The sequence below is a fragment of the Sceloporus occidentalis genome, unplaced genomic scaffold (genome assembly GCF_023333645.1).
Source record: "Sceloporus occidentalis isolate IW3139 unplaced genomic scaffold, rSceOcc1.0.p SCAF_1, whole genome shotgun sequence".
Classification (NCBI taxonomy): domain Eukaryota; kingdom Metazoa; phylum Chordata; class Lepidosauria; order Squamata; family Phrynosomatidae; genus Sceloporus; species Sceloporus occidentalis.
The window spans coordinates 159,311,856-159,325,231 of NW_028316981.1; positions in this window are offsets into that span (position 1 = coordinate 159,311,856).

A 13,376-nucleotide genomic window follows, 5' to 3' on the forward strand; every position below is an offset into this window, starting at 1 on the left:
TCTATCATAAAAATACAGTGGGCCCTCGGTATCTGCTGGGGCTTGAATTCAGGACCCTCCATGGACACCCCACCCCATAGATAACAACATTTTTGGATGCTCAAGTCCCATTGGGTAGTAAAGTTGTGTCCCATATATAAAATGACAAAATCAAGGCTTGCTTTTTGGAATTCATATATTTTAAAAATATTTTCAAGCCATGGATGACTGAATCAGTAGATAAAGAATCCGTGGATATGCAGAGTTGACTGTACTTAATCGTTTCACAGCCTTAGAATCCCAAGGAACCTTTATCTAGGTACATTATTGATGCAGTGTGCTTTTAACTAAGACAATATTTATGGACATATATAGAAATTACTTCTCAGTAACATACCAATGCCTTTCTTTTGGGTGAGTGCTTTGTCAATTAGAGTCACATTCCATGACATTTAGAAGCCTACACAAAGCAGCAGAAAATCCTGGAAATTTGACAGCTGTAACACTGAAGCATGTTGAGTTCAATTTCAGGATTTACAGAGGCATCATAGACTCTTAACAAATGTTTTATGTGGAGTGAAGGATATAAAAAGCAAGAAAGATTGAGAGGGTGAAAAACAGAAAAACACAGTATTCTGCTCTTAAGAATGTACAGCGTAGCCAGAACTCGGAAAAGTTACTTTCATGGCCCAGAGTTTCCAAAATCTCCCGGTCAATAAAGGAGAACTCCTCCAATGCCAAGCAACTTCCCCAAGTTCTAAATTACTTGCTGGCATCATCACTTTGGGAATCTCCATAAAAGGGGTCTTCCCATGGTCTAGCATGATTTTCTTCAACACTGATGAAACTTTGGTAAGAGTAACTGTGGGGGTCTGTGGGAAGTCTTTTTGGCAAATAGGAGGAGGAATGGAAAAATCTACCTAGATTTGGGATTCTGAAGAAGCCTGGATTTCACCTATGGCAACTGTTCATCAGTAAGATGTTGAATCCGGTCTGGGTTTTAATCCAGTTTTAAAGAACTTTCCAAAGCATTAAATATCTACTTCCAAAACAGGCCCAGCACCTAGGATAGCTGAACCCCTGTTCCCAAAATAGTTTCAGCACCATGGATGAATGAACCCCACTTCCCAAAACAGATTCAGCACCTTGGCCAGCTCCTTTAAAACTGGGAGTCGTGGGAGGGGCACCAGATTAGGGAAGCCTAGGCTAGATTTTCCCTGTACAGCATCTAGAAACTCAGCAGCCCCAGAGAAAAGAAAAGAGAGGGGGGGGGATACAAACTAATTCTCAGCAGTTCTTGAGTCACAGGTCTTCTGCTGTTGTTGTTATCATTTTTTACATTTATAGTCTCTATGCTTTGGTTCTCTATCAGTTAAAGAATAATTGGCAGTGGGAGGGGAGAGTAAGGAAGGGAGAGGCCGCAGAACTGTTTTGATCCCCCTTGCTTTTATAAGGTCAGATTAGATGTCCATAAAGCACTTCGGAGATTATCTGCCAGGGAGACCCTCCTGCTGTGAGAACAAGTGGGAAGGCACTAGCTTTCCTCTGATAGCGATCTGTATCTTGCCACATGGAGTCTTGCCTTGGGATATCACAACCCTCCTATCCAGGGCAGCCTTCTGGTCTCCTTATCTCCCAATAAACCAAATGGTTGCTTGCTGCCACTGCCTTTGTCATGAATCCCTGCAATTAACACGAATAGCCTTGTAATGTGCAGTTTAGCCCAGTTTAAGCTTTAGTGCCGAACAATGAGTTCCCTGGTAATTACCCCTTTGAAAGAATCTCAATAATTAAAATATATGAATATAATTTGAGGAGCAAGCTGTGATGAGAAGAGAAGGCCAGGAGGGGAGAATGGATGGAGAACTTTGTGAAATGAGAATATTCCCCTGGCGGCTGCTGTGAAGAGTGAGATGCATAGGTTATGATACCCACTACAACAATATAGTAATTTATCCTCTTGTGTAGATAAGGTCCTATTTGTCCGACATAGCATGTAGCGTGGCATCGCTGGCATAGGATGGCATATATCAGAGATTTATTTACTTGCTCTTCCTCCAGTGTGATACATGCCATCCTATGCCAGCATAAGACAAGAGGCTACTGTTAGAATGTAATATGAAAAAACAGAATAGTTCTCAGTTGGCAAGGGGGTCAGGGAAAGATGCATTCTATCCCCCTACCTGCTCAACTTCTATGCAGAAAATATCATATGAAGAGAAGGTTTATACATGAAAGAAGGAGGAGTGATGATAAAAGGAAGGATGAGGAGGAGGGGAAGTTGGGAGAGGGAAGGGGTGGCATGGGGAGAGGAGGGGGCAGGCAAGGGGTGGGTGGGCTGGACTTATAAAACTGCCTGAGAAATAGCTTTAGGATTTTGTAGGCATGTGTTCTAGCGACCTTATGCAGTCTATGAAAAAAACAAAAAAGGCTCTTGGGGGAGCATACCTCATGTTATTTTGGGATGTGTAAATTCAACCTAAATAATGAGGAAATTGAAATACTTAAAGAATCCCCACACCTTAGATCAAACATTGATAAGAACAGAGACAGCAGTCAAAAAAAGAAGAAGAAGACGACTAGAAATGGAAAACACAATCGTGTGGTAACTGGACAGGATTCTAAAGTGTAAAGGTTTACATCAGAACACTAAAGTCATTAGTATTTCCCATCACCACGTACAGATGTGAGAGTGGGACAGTGAAGAAAGCCAACAGAAAGAAAATCAACCCATTTGAGATTTAGCGCTGGAGAATAGTGGGCAGCCAAAATGACAAACAAATGAATTCTAGAACAGATCAAGCCTGAACTCTCCCTGGAAGCCAAGATGATGAATCTGAAGCTGCCATACTTTGGCCACATCATGAGAAAGCATGACTCACTAGAAAAGACAATAATCCTAGGAAAGGAAGAGGGCAGCAGAAAGAGAGAAAGACTGCATGCCAGATGGATAGACTCAATCAGAAGATCAGACCTGATTTTACAGGACCCAAGCAGAACAGTGGAGAATAGGGGGGCTTGGAGATGTCTCATCCACAGGGTTGCCATGAGTCAGGACCAACTCAAGGGCACTTAAAACACACACACACACCCCAACGATGCTTCACTCCGTACTCCGTACTCTACATTGGGTAAACAAGAAGATAAATGGACACAAATCTGACATTATGGCAATACCCAAAAATCAGTTGCAGAACATTTCAACTTTTCTGGGCACACAGTAAGGGATTTATATGTCACAGTCCTTGAAGAAGGAAATTACCCAGGGAGACTAGAAAGAAAAACAGCTGAATTGAATTATATTCACAAATTCCACTCCATTAGCAGAAGCATGAACAAAAACAATGACTTCATGGTTCACTATATATATATATATATATATATATATATATATTTGTTCTATGTGCATTAGCGAGGACTCATATATATATATATATATATATATATATATATATATGAGTCCTCGCTAATGCACATAGAACAAAAAATAGTCTTCTCAGAGGGAGTTTCCAGACTTTTAGTAAGTAGATTTACTGCTTTCACAAATCAACAGTAATTGACCACTGTAAAAGAGCTGAATGACGTGTATTACCTCACCCAACCCATTGAAAATGTAGGACATGGGATATGATTTTTATTTTTCTAGATGCTATTACATTCCATCCCACTCTCACAACTGTATAAATATTAGAAATCATTATAATCTGAGTTTCTAATATCACTCTGTACTGCATCTGAAGAGGTGGATTTATATCCACAAAAACTCATGCTAAAATAAAAACCAGTTAGTCTTAAATGTGGTGCCACATTCCTTTCCCCCCTCTCCTTCCATCATCCTTTTTATGCTGCAAGAAATTAACACTACTACATCTACCATTGTCTTTTCATCCTGTATGCATTGTTAGGTTTAACCTGGCACTCATACACCTTCCAGTGATTTCCTCTGTCTGCAATCTCCATTTCAGAGCAGAATTCAGACCTCTGGGATACAGTATTTGGCCTAATTTTTGAACTTGCCTTTTCCTTCCACTATTCCCTTTTGCACCACCTAGTCTAATGAAGATTTCTTTGTTTTTGTGTGGCTTCAAGTGATTTCTGGTTTACCATGACTCTAAGGTGGGTCATGGGTTTTGTTTTGTTTTGTTTTGTTTTGTTTGCAATATTTGTTCAGATGGGGTTTGCTATTGCCTTTCTCTGAAGCTGAGAGAGAGTAACTTGCTCAAGGTCACCCCGAAGACACCCAAAGTCCTAGGCCAAAATTTAACCAATTACACCACACTGGCTCTCATTAAGAGTTCCATAGAATTCAAACACTATCACATTTCTGTAGCACTTTCATTAGCTGCTCCTAATAAAAGTACAGATTGAGTCTCCCTTATCCAAAATTCTGAAATCTAAAATACTCCAAAAACCAAAACTTTGTTCAAGGGTGGCTGAGAGTGACACCTGTGTTTTCTGATAGTGCTGTGTATACAAACTTTGTTTCATGCACAAAATTATTTTTAAAATAATGTATAAAATTACCCTCAGGCTATGTGTATAAAGTGTACATGAAACATAAATGAATGTTGTGTTTCGACTTGGTCCCATCTCAAAGATATCTTATTATGTACATATATGCAAATACAAATACAGTATTCTAATATACAGTGCTATATAAATAAAGCATAATATTAATATTAATAATAATAATATTCCAAGTTCTAAAATAATTCAAAATCCAAAGTACCTCTGGTCTCAAACATTTTGGATAAGGGAGATTTAACCCGTATTGCCCATACTATGGGTCTGGTTTTGTTATTTTCCTCATGGATCAGCGCTGCCATCACGCTCCCCCCACACACTTTTGAAAGTTAAATTGAGGTTACATCTGCATACAGAACTGTTTTAACATGGCTGCCAATGTCACCCTTTCCACTCAGTCCCAAACGAATGAGCTGGATCCCTGTGCAAATAACCCTTCTCTGTCTGCCTTAGTTTAGCTACCATTTAAGGAGGGAGGGGAGTGTTATAGCAGTTGGTGATGGCTTTCATGGCCTTGGGGTGGTGAATTTGCTCGGACCTTTAGTCAGAACTGTACAGGACCTATCCAGGATGCTGAACCTATTTAGGTGATCAAGTTCAACACACTGAATAATTCCCTTAATCAATCCAAAGTGGATTCACAATATCAGTGACATATGGGAGATCACTAGATTCCACTGGGGATAGTATAGGGCTGCTGTAACCTGCCTCCCACCTCTCTGCATGAAAGAAAATAGTGTCAAGTCTGGAGTCTAAAGTAGGTTGAGAAAGTGGGAAAAGCTGGCCATGCAGTGGTATGATTTTGGTCTGTACAGGGGAGGCAAAGCTAATGGAGGCTCTCCCTTTTCTTGAAATTCTAGCACCATGTGTGCAAAAAGACCACGCCAACACACAGAGAGAAAAGTAAGAGGTAAAACAAACAAGCAAACAGCTCCAATAGGAAAAATAAAGACTCAGCACCTACCATTCAGTGGTCTGAAGATGCCACTGCCCTGTCTGCATTTCAACACACATCCTGTTGTTGCCATCTCTGTTGGGGCATTTTTGCAGATGTACAGACAGTGTATATTCATTTATATGTTGAACTTAAAATTATTGATCCTTATGAGCATCACTCTGTATCTTTTTGCTGTTTTTGTTGTACAGTATTACTATTTTTTTTAAAAAAAAATCAAATTTAAAAGAATAAATAAGTATCACCAATAGAAAATATTCCAAATCCACAACTGAAGTGAGCCTGAAGCACATACCTTGACCTTGCTCAGTTTCTGCTTCACACCCATTTCTCGCTATCTCTGTTTCCAAATTTACATTTTCTTTTATCAAAATTTAACCTGTCAGATCACCATGGCAGAGACTTACTTTATCTATACATAAAGCCATCATCACCATCATTTTGAACTAGAATGTTCTCCTGCAGAAATTGCTTAACAAGTGTAGCAGTTTGAGGGTTGCACTATGCCTCTGGAGATTGGGGTTCGATTCCCTGCTAACCCATGGAAACCCACCAGGTGACCTTGGGTGAACCACACACTCCCAGCCTTAGAAAACCCTGTGATAGGGTCATCTTAGGGTTGCCATTAGTCAGAAATGACTTGAAGACACACAACAACAGCAACAACAAACAAACAAACAAACAAACAAAAAGTAGATTTTTTTTAAATTGGGTACTTCTAAATTGTAGAAATAATACAGTCTGACACCACTTTAACTACTGTAGATCCAAATTACAGAATCCTGGGATTTGTACTTTTGCAAGCCTTTCCAGACAAAGAGTACTGGCGCCCCACAAAACTGTAAACTCTATGATTCTCTAGGATGGAGCCATGTCAGTTAAAGTGGTATCAAACTGCATTATTTCTACAGTGTAGACACACCTCAAGCCTGATGAAAGAAAACTCTGAAGAACTTGAAGGTTTAAACACTGTATGGAATTCTCATTGGCCCTAATGAAAACATTATCTTCTTGTGCATCTTTTTTCTCCGTAGTGTAGTTTAGCTGTTGTTGTAACCCTATATGCCTCTTCTTTGAAGTAAATCCCTTTGAAGTCAACAGGGTTTACTTGTCTGAAAGCTGGAATAGGATTTAACCCTTAATTTAATATTAGCTCAAGAACTACTGTCTCCCGACTTGGCTAATGGGCCAACATTTTTCTTCAGAGGACTGATCATAATTATCTTCACACTTATATAAGAGTGTGAGCAAGTCTTACATAAAGCAGCCTTTTGAATGTCAAAGCAGATCTTTGGGGCGGGGAGGGAAGGAGGAAAGATTTAGAAAAATTATCTTGGGAGGAAAAAAATGACAATTTCTCTTTCAGTTGAACAGAAAAGAGCATTCCAGCTCTGTCTGACGCCTGCTCCGAAATCAAGGCCTGATAGAGACTGCATTGCAGTGAAACCCTTCTTTGGAAAAAAAAAGATGCCAGGTTTTGTTTAAAACCCTGAGGGAGCCCTACAATTTGCAAAGACTGCTTTGGTAGAAAAGATAATGAAACACAGGCGGAGGCGGCTGGGCTCTTCTGGGGCGCCTGATCAATGCTGGCATGGAATTGAAATGCCAATACCATTTATTAGCAGAAAGGTTTTCCAATACTTCCGGCTCTTCCTTGTCATTCTGTAGCTCGTGCCCGGCGCCAGCCTCGATCGCTTAACAAACACAGGCACATGCTCTGGGGACAATTGGAGAGAACTCAAATGTTGAGGGGTCATGCAGTTTGGTGTGTGTGTGGTGGGTCTCACTTTAAGGGCTTCCAACCTTTCCTGCCAGGAGGAGAAAAGGAGAGACTATAAATGAGAGGAATGACTGATTCCTTGCATATGCAGAGCTAACCTGCTTGTCTACATGTGCAGACTTCCAAAAAACATTCTTGGCTTGTATTGATCATCGAAAGAATGGTGTTCTGGGAAGCTCAAGAACCAAGTTAAGTGGCAGATGTTTTCTAATAGACTGTAAAGCAAACTGGTTTTGCCAAGGAAATTCATTTTGTTAGAGCCTTTGCTCAGATTATCCACCTTTTCACCCTACATAGGTGGTTGCTGCCACACTGCAAAATGAATGTTGCTTGACACCACTTTAATTGTCATGGCTCCATCCTATGGAATCCTGGGATTTTTAGTGTGTTGTGGCATCAGCTGCTCTTTGACAGAGAAGGCTAACTATATCACAGAATTACAAAGCCCAGAATTGCATAGCATTGAGCCATGGCAGTTAAAGCAGTGTCAAATTGCAGTAATTCTGCAGTGATGCAACCGTAGTTATAGCATGATGATTTCCCTTTAACTCTGTCCTGTAGAATCCTGGGATTTGTAGCTTGGTTAGAGGGACCTATCTGAAAATCCTAAAGGCTCCTCCCTCAGCTACCAATCTCAGAATTGCATAGGATGTTGCTGTTGTAGTTAAAGTGGAGTCGTAGTGATATAAATATGCAGTGATGAAGGGCACATCCCCTCTTCTCACCTTGCCATGGTGGCTCACTTTGGCCATTGAGAGAGAGGCTTTGGACTTCAAACTTTGATAATGATAGTGATGATGATAGAAGTTCAATATATGCAATTTACATTCCACCAATCTGTTATTTGGTGCAATGTTTCCTGAAAGGGAAATTTCCCTTGTTATTTGTTGTTCTTGTTGTAAACTGCCTTAAGACTGACTTCCACCCATAGTGAGCCTATGAATGAGAGACCTCCAAGTCACCCTATTATCAGCTGCCCTGCTCGGCTCTTGCAGATTCATGGCCATGACTTCTATGATTGAAACTATCCAACTGTGGTCTCTTTTCCTATCGCCCTCAACTTTACCGAGCATTAACATTTTTTCTACTGAGTCCTTTTTTCTCATGATATGGCCAAAATACAACAACTTTAGTTATCTTTGCTTGTAGGAGGAGTTCAGCCTGATTTGCTCTAGGATCCATCCATTGGTCTTTTTAGAGCTCCATCATTGTTGGAACTCTTCTCCTGCACCACAATTCAAAATCATTGATTCCCCCCCCCCCATTATCTTTTTTTCACTGTCCAGCTTTCACAACCATACATAGAAATGTGAAACACAATGGCACGGACAATCTTAACTTTAGTATTAAATTATATATCTCTACACTTCAGAATCTTATCTAGTTTCTTCATAGTGTCTCTTTCAAGTCCTAGTCTTATTCTGATTTCTTGACTGCAGTCTCCACTCTGATGGATGATTGAATCCAAGTATGGAAAATCTTCAACTATTTCAATCTCTTCATTGTCTACTTTAAAATTATGTAGATTGTCTATGGTCATAATTTTTGTTTTCTTGATTCACAGCTGTAAACATGCCTTTGTGCTTTCGACCCTGACCTTCTTTGATAATCTTTCCATATCTCTGATACTTTCTGCTATTATTATGGTGTCATCTGCATATCTTACATTGTTGATGTTCTGTCCTCCAATTTTCACACCTCCAAGTCCAATCCTGTTTTTTGTATAATGTTCTTGGCATACAAATTAAGTAGAAAAGGTGATAGAACACAGCCTTGCCTGACCCCCTTGCCAATTGGAACCCATTCCATTTCTCTGTATTCTGTCATAACAGTAGCCTCTTGTCCTGACTTTAAAGGGTCAAAATAATGAAAGGCATGTAGCTAGAATCCCAGGCATATACGTATTATGGCTATGATATGACCCATTCTGATCATATGATCTTGTGGAGATGGCTCGCAGGTGTGTGTGTGTGTGAAGGGGACATGACCTTCTCCTGACAAACCAAGTTAACTGTCTCTGTTTGTTCCATTGACCCTACACAAATGGATGACCCATAGGCGTCAGAATAAAAAAGTGTCAGCTAGGGCCTCCCTCCCTCCCCTTTTGGAATAATGGTCAAGAAAGGGTTTGTTTTTCAAAAATTGGAAGATTTCTTGGTACTGGTTAGCTGCTTCTAGCTTTCTATGCTTTACTTCTTCAAGTTCTTGGCTGCCCACTTCTATATACCTGGCTATGGCAGAGGTGCATTAATTATGCATAAGTGGCAAATGGCCTTTGGATACTACTTCCCTGTCCTTAACATCTAGTGTTAAGGGCCTAATTTATTTGCTCACAGATGTTTTAGGGCTTGTAAATCACATAAGAAGCACTGGCTCCCACTGTTCCTGGGATCTCGATGTCCCTGCTTGCTATGTACTTGTCCCTCCTTCTTGCTACCACTCAGTTGCCACACCTTCTTGGCTTTGGCTGTCCATGAAACCGAAAATGCCACCAACCATTACAGACTTGAAGGCTTTGAGAGATCAGGTCAGATAGGGTGGCATGTTTCAAGTTCCCTATGGACTTTTTCACATGGGGAAAATTGAAAGGTTAAACTGGTCACAATGGACATTAGGGACAATTTGCTTTTCAGATGATACTGTGCACAAACTGGTCAGAATATAAACAGAAAGTGAGGTGAATCAGGGAATAAGCATTTTCGCAAAAATACTGTTTTCATTTCCAGTTCATTCACAACTTTGCTTTCTTCACATAATTGCAGCAGTCTGAAAACCATGTCCCCAGTTCTCCCTGTTCCCAGATTTCCCATGGTTCCTAGTTGTGCCAAGGAGAGGGAGAAAGCCTTGTTCTTAAAGGGCCATACACACAACACACACTCCTCTTTCCCTTGCGCAGCTGGTCTCCTCTTCCTGCAGCCTGTAAGCCTTAAGTCTAAGGGAACAGCTGGTGGGAGAAGGCAGAGGGAGAGGACGGTTTGGAATTCCTCCTTTACAGGAGGGAGAAATGGAGGATACGTCCTGGAAAAGGAGGGCATCTGGGAGTTTCAGCCCTTGCTGAAAGCAGGTTTATGGATCAGCCCCGCAGGGACGTAGCAAGAGTTTTGGGAAGGGAGGGGGTCCAGACTAAGTGCCACCATTATAATGGGGCTTGGGCATGGCAGTATGGCGACACATACCATTCACTGTATCTAACGGAGAAGAGAGAAACTGGCACGTTTTAATAGCTGCTTAAAAAGCAGGATGACACAGGATCAATTGGGGCTGTCCCTGCCAATCAAGACAGTTGGAGAATATGGGATAATCTTATCCTTGCAGTTACACCATCTCTCTTCATTTCACATATAAGACTGTCTTGAAGACTAGTTAATTTTTCCAAAAAAAATTCCTACCTAAGAACTTGAGGAAGTTTTATTACCAGAAGAGCACAACAGGGAGGAGGATTCCTCCTAATCTCATCTAAGGATGTCATTGGATTGGGTGAGCTGGACAAAGAAATGGCTGAATACATAAGCTCAAGCTTAGGTTGTACCATCAGTAGTGTTTAATGATGTTTTATGGTGCCTAAATACTCTAAAGCACTGGATCCCACCTGAGTTAAACAGGGTCAACCCTGGTTAGTACTTGGATGGGAGACCACAAATGAATATCAAGTGTGGTAAGCTATATTTTTAGAGGAAGGGACTGGCAAAATCACCTGTGAGTATTCCTTGCTAAGAAAGCCCTATGAAATTATGGGGTCACCATAAATCAACAGGTGACTTGAAGGCACACAGAAACAAGGAAAGAGACTGAAATTCCTATTATACTTCATGATAATGGAACAATTAAGGGCAGGGGAAAGAACTGGGGCTTTGAAATAACTTCCATGCACAGGGAGATGCTAAAAAGATTAAAACATTCAGTGACAGACCCGCAAGTCCTATTGTTGTGTGCCTTCAAGTCGTTTTTGACTTATGGCAACCCTAAGGCGACCCCATCATGGGGTTTTCTTGGCACAATTTCTTCAGAGGATGTTTGCCCTTGCCTTCCTCTGAGGGTGAGAGAGTGTGACTTGCCCAAGGTCACCCAGTGGGTTTCATGGCCAGGCTGGGAACTGAACCCTGGTATCCAGAGTTGCAGTTCAACACTCAAACTACTACGCCACACTGGCTCCTATTTCTCTCTTTAGAGAATGATCATGATAGAACCAATGTTGACAACACATAGCCAGTAGAGTGCATGTCCACTGTCTAGCTTCCCCTGGCCCCTGATGGGTGAGTGTCAATGTGGGGGCCCTGACCCCTGCAAATTTCTCCCCCTTGTGTTGAAAGGCCCCAAACTATAATAAGATTGGAAAGAGCAGGTCAGAATGGGGAGCAGCACCATTTGCCTGCCTTGACACACAGAAAGCAGTTGGTGAATGTCATAAGCGATCAACCAGTTCAAGGGATGTGAAAGGATTTATTGCTATAAAGCTGGTCATGATTCCTATCTAAATCCTACTGAAACCAATGGAACAAATTTGGCATGAACCATTTTATTTGCCTAAATGCTTTCAGCAGGATTCAGCCACAACAAGTACCTTCAGCTGGATTGAATCCATATTATGCCATTTAGTGAGCTGGGATAAAATGTTGGTCAACAAAGGCAAAGATATATGGACCAAGGGATTCTCCAATTTGTTTCGGCAGATGATGATGATGGAGGAGGAGGAGGAGGAAAGATGGAGGCATTGCTATTGGCATATTTGTATTTTGTAAACCTCTGTGATCTGCAAGGAATAGCGGTCTAGAAATAAAATTTCATTCATTCATTCATTCATTCATTCATTCACATCTATATTCCTGAGCAGAGAAGAAAAAGTAAAGGAGAGGAAGAGAAGGTAGCATATTGATATTCCTGAGTAGAAATTTCTCAGGGAGGTTTACATACAAGGAAAATTAAAAGTAATTAAAATATTATAATAAATGAGAACAATGGTAAGTTACAAGAGGGAAAGGGTAGCAAGAACTTAATTACGTAGAGAGCAGAAGTTGTCAGCAAGACTCAAAGCAAGTCTAAAAGACCAGGTGAACCTTTTTTTTGGGGGGGGGGGGACATTATCCTATTCTGTCTTGGAGGCTACCACCAACAAAGACTTTCCCTTGATACCCATAGATCAGAGTGGACAACATGTGGTCTTACAGAAGCTCTGTTACTGACATCACCATGATCCCTCACTATTGGACATGCTGGACAGAGCAATGTCAGTTGCCAAACAACCACATCTGGTTCACTGCACAAACAAAAGAGCATTGATTTCCCACTATTCTGGGTCACATGGAGAACAATGTTGCCCATCCCTGCTTTAGATGGTGGAGGCAGTGCAAGAAGCCCTCATGACGCTTTCACACATGCACTAATTCTAAGTGAGATTTCTCCTATCCAGTGTGAGAAGTATTACATTGTTAATGGGACTGCTTTCCCTGTCTGATATGCTACAAAACCTATTTATTACAGCTGTTTATTTATTGCTCCTGTCATTTAAATTGGTCCAAAAAAATGTACAGTTAATAAAATATAAGTATGAAAAATGTACAAACACTGCAGCGTTCCATCAAAGAACCATAATATTTTAAAGAACATAGCCAAGGGAAGAGTTAGATGAATTAGCTTATTTCAACCCCATGTGAAAGTTGCCCATGTGCTTCCTCATAGGTCTGTTCCACCCTAGCCTCATACAGTCATTACAGACTAAACGTTCAAGGAGGGACAGCATGCTACTCTGTGCCTTCTCTGGGCACTTCTCTCATGCTCGCTCACCACACAATCCAGAGGACACTGGTTTCCCAGCATTCTGGATCAAGTGGAAAGCATCTGAAAAAAGGGTAAGTCTTTTGTTTGGAGAGTCAAATCCCACATGAGCAGAGTGACAGAAACACACAAAAAGGTGGGGGTTTCAGTTTGTAACACCTGAATCATTCTGGAGATAAGAGTTCGAATCCTGACTCAGTCATGTAAACCTACTGGGTGACCCTGGGAAAGTCACACCTTCTCAGCCCCAGAGGATAGCAATGGCAAACTCCCTCTGAAGAAACTTGCCAAGAAAACCCCATGGTTTTCTTGGGTCGCCATAAGTCAAAAGCAACTTGAAAGCACACAACAACAACAACAACAACA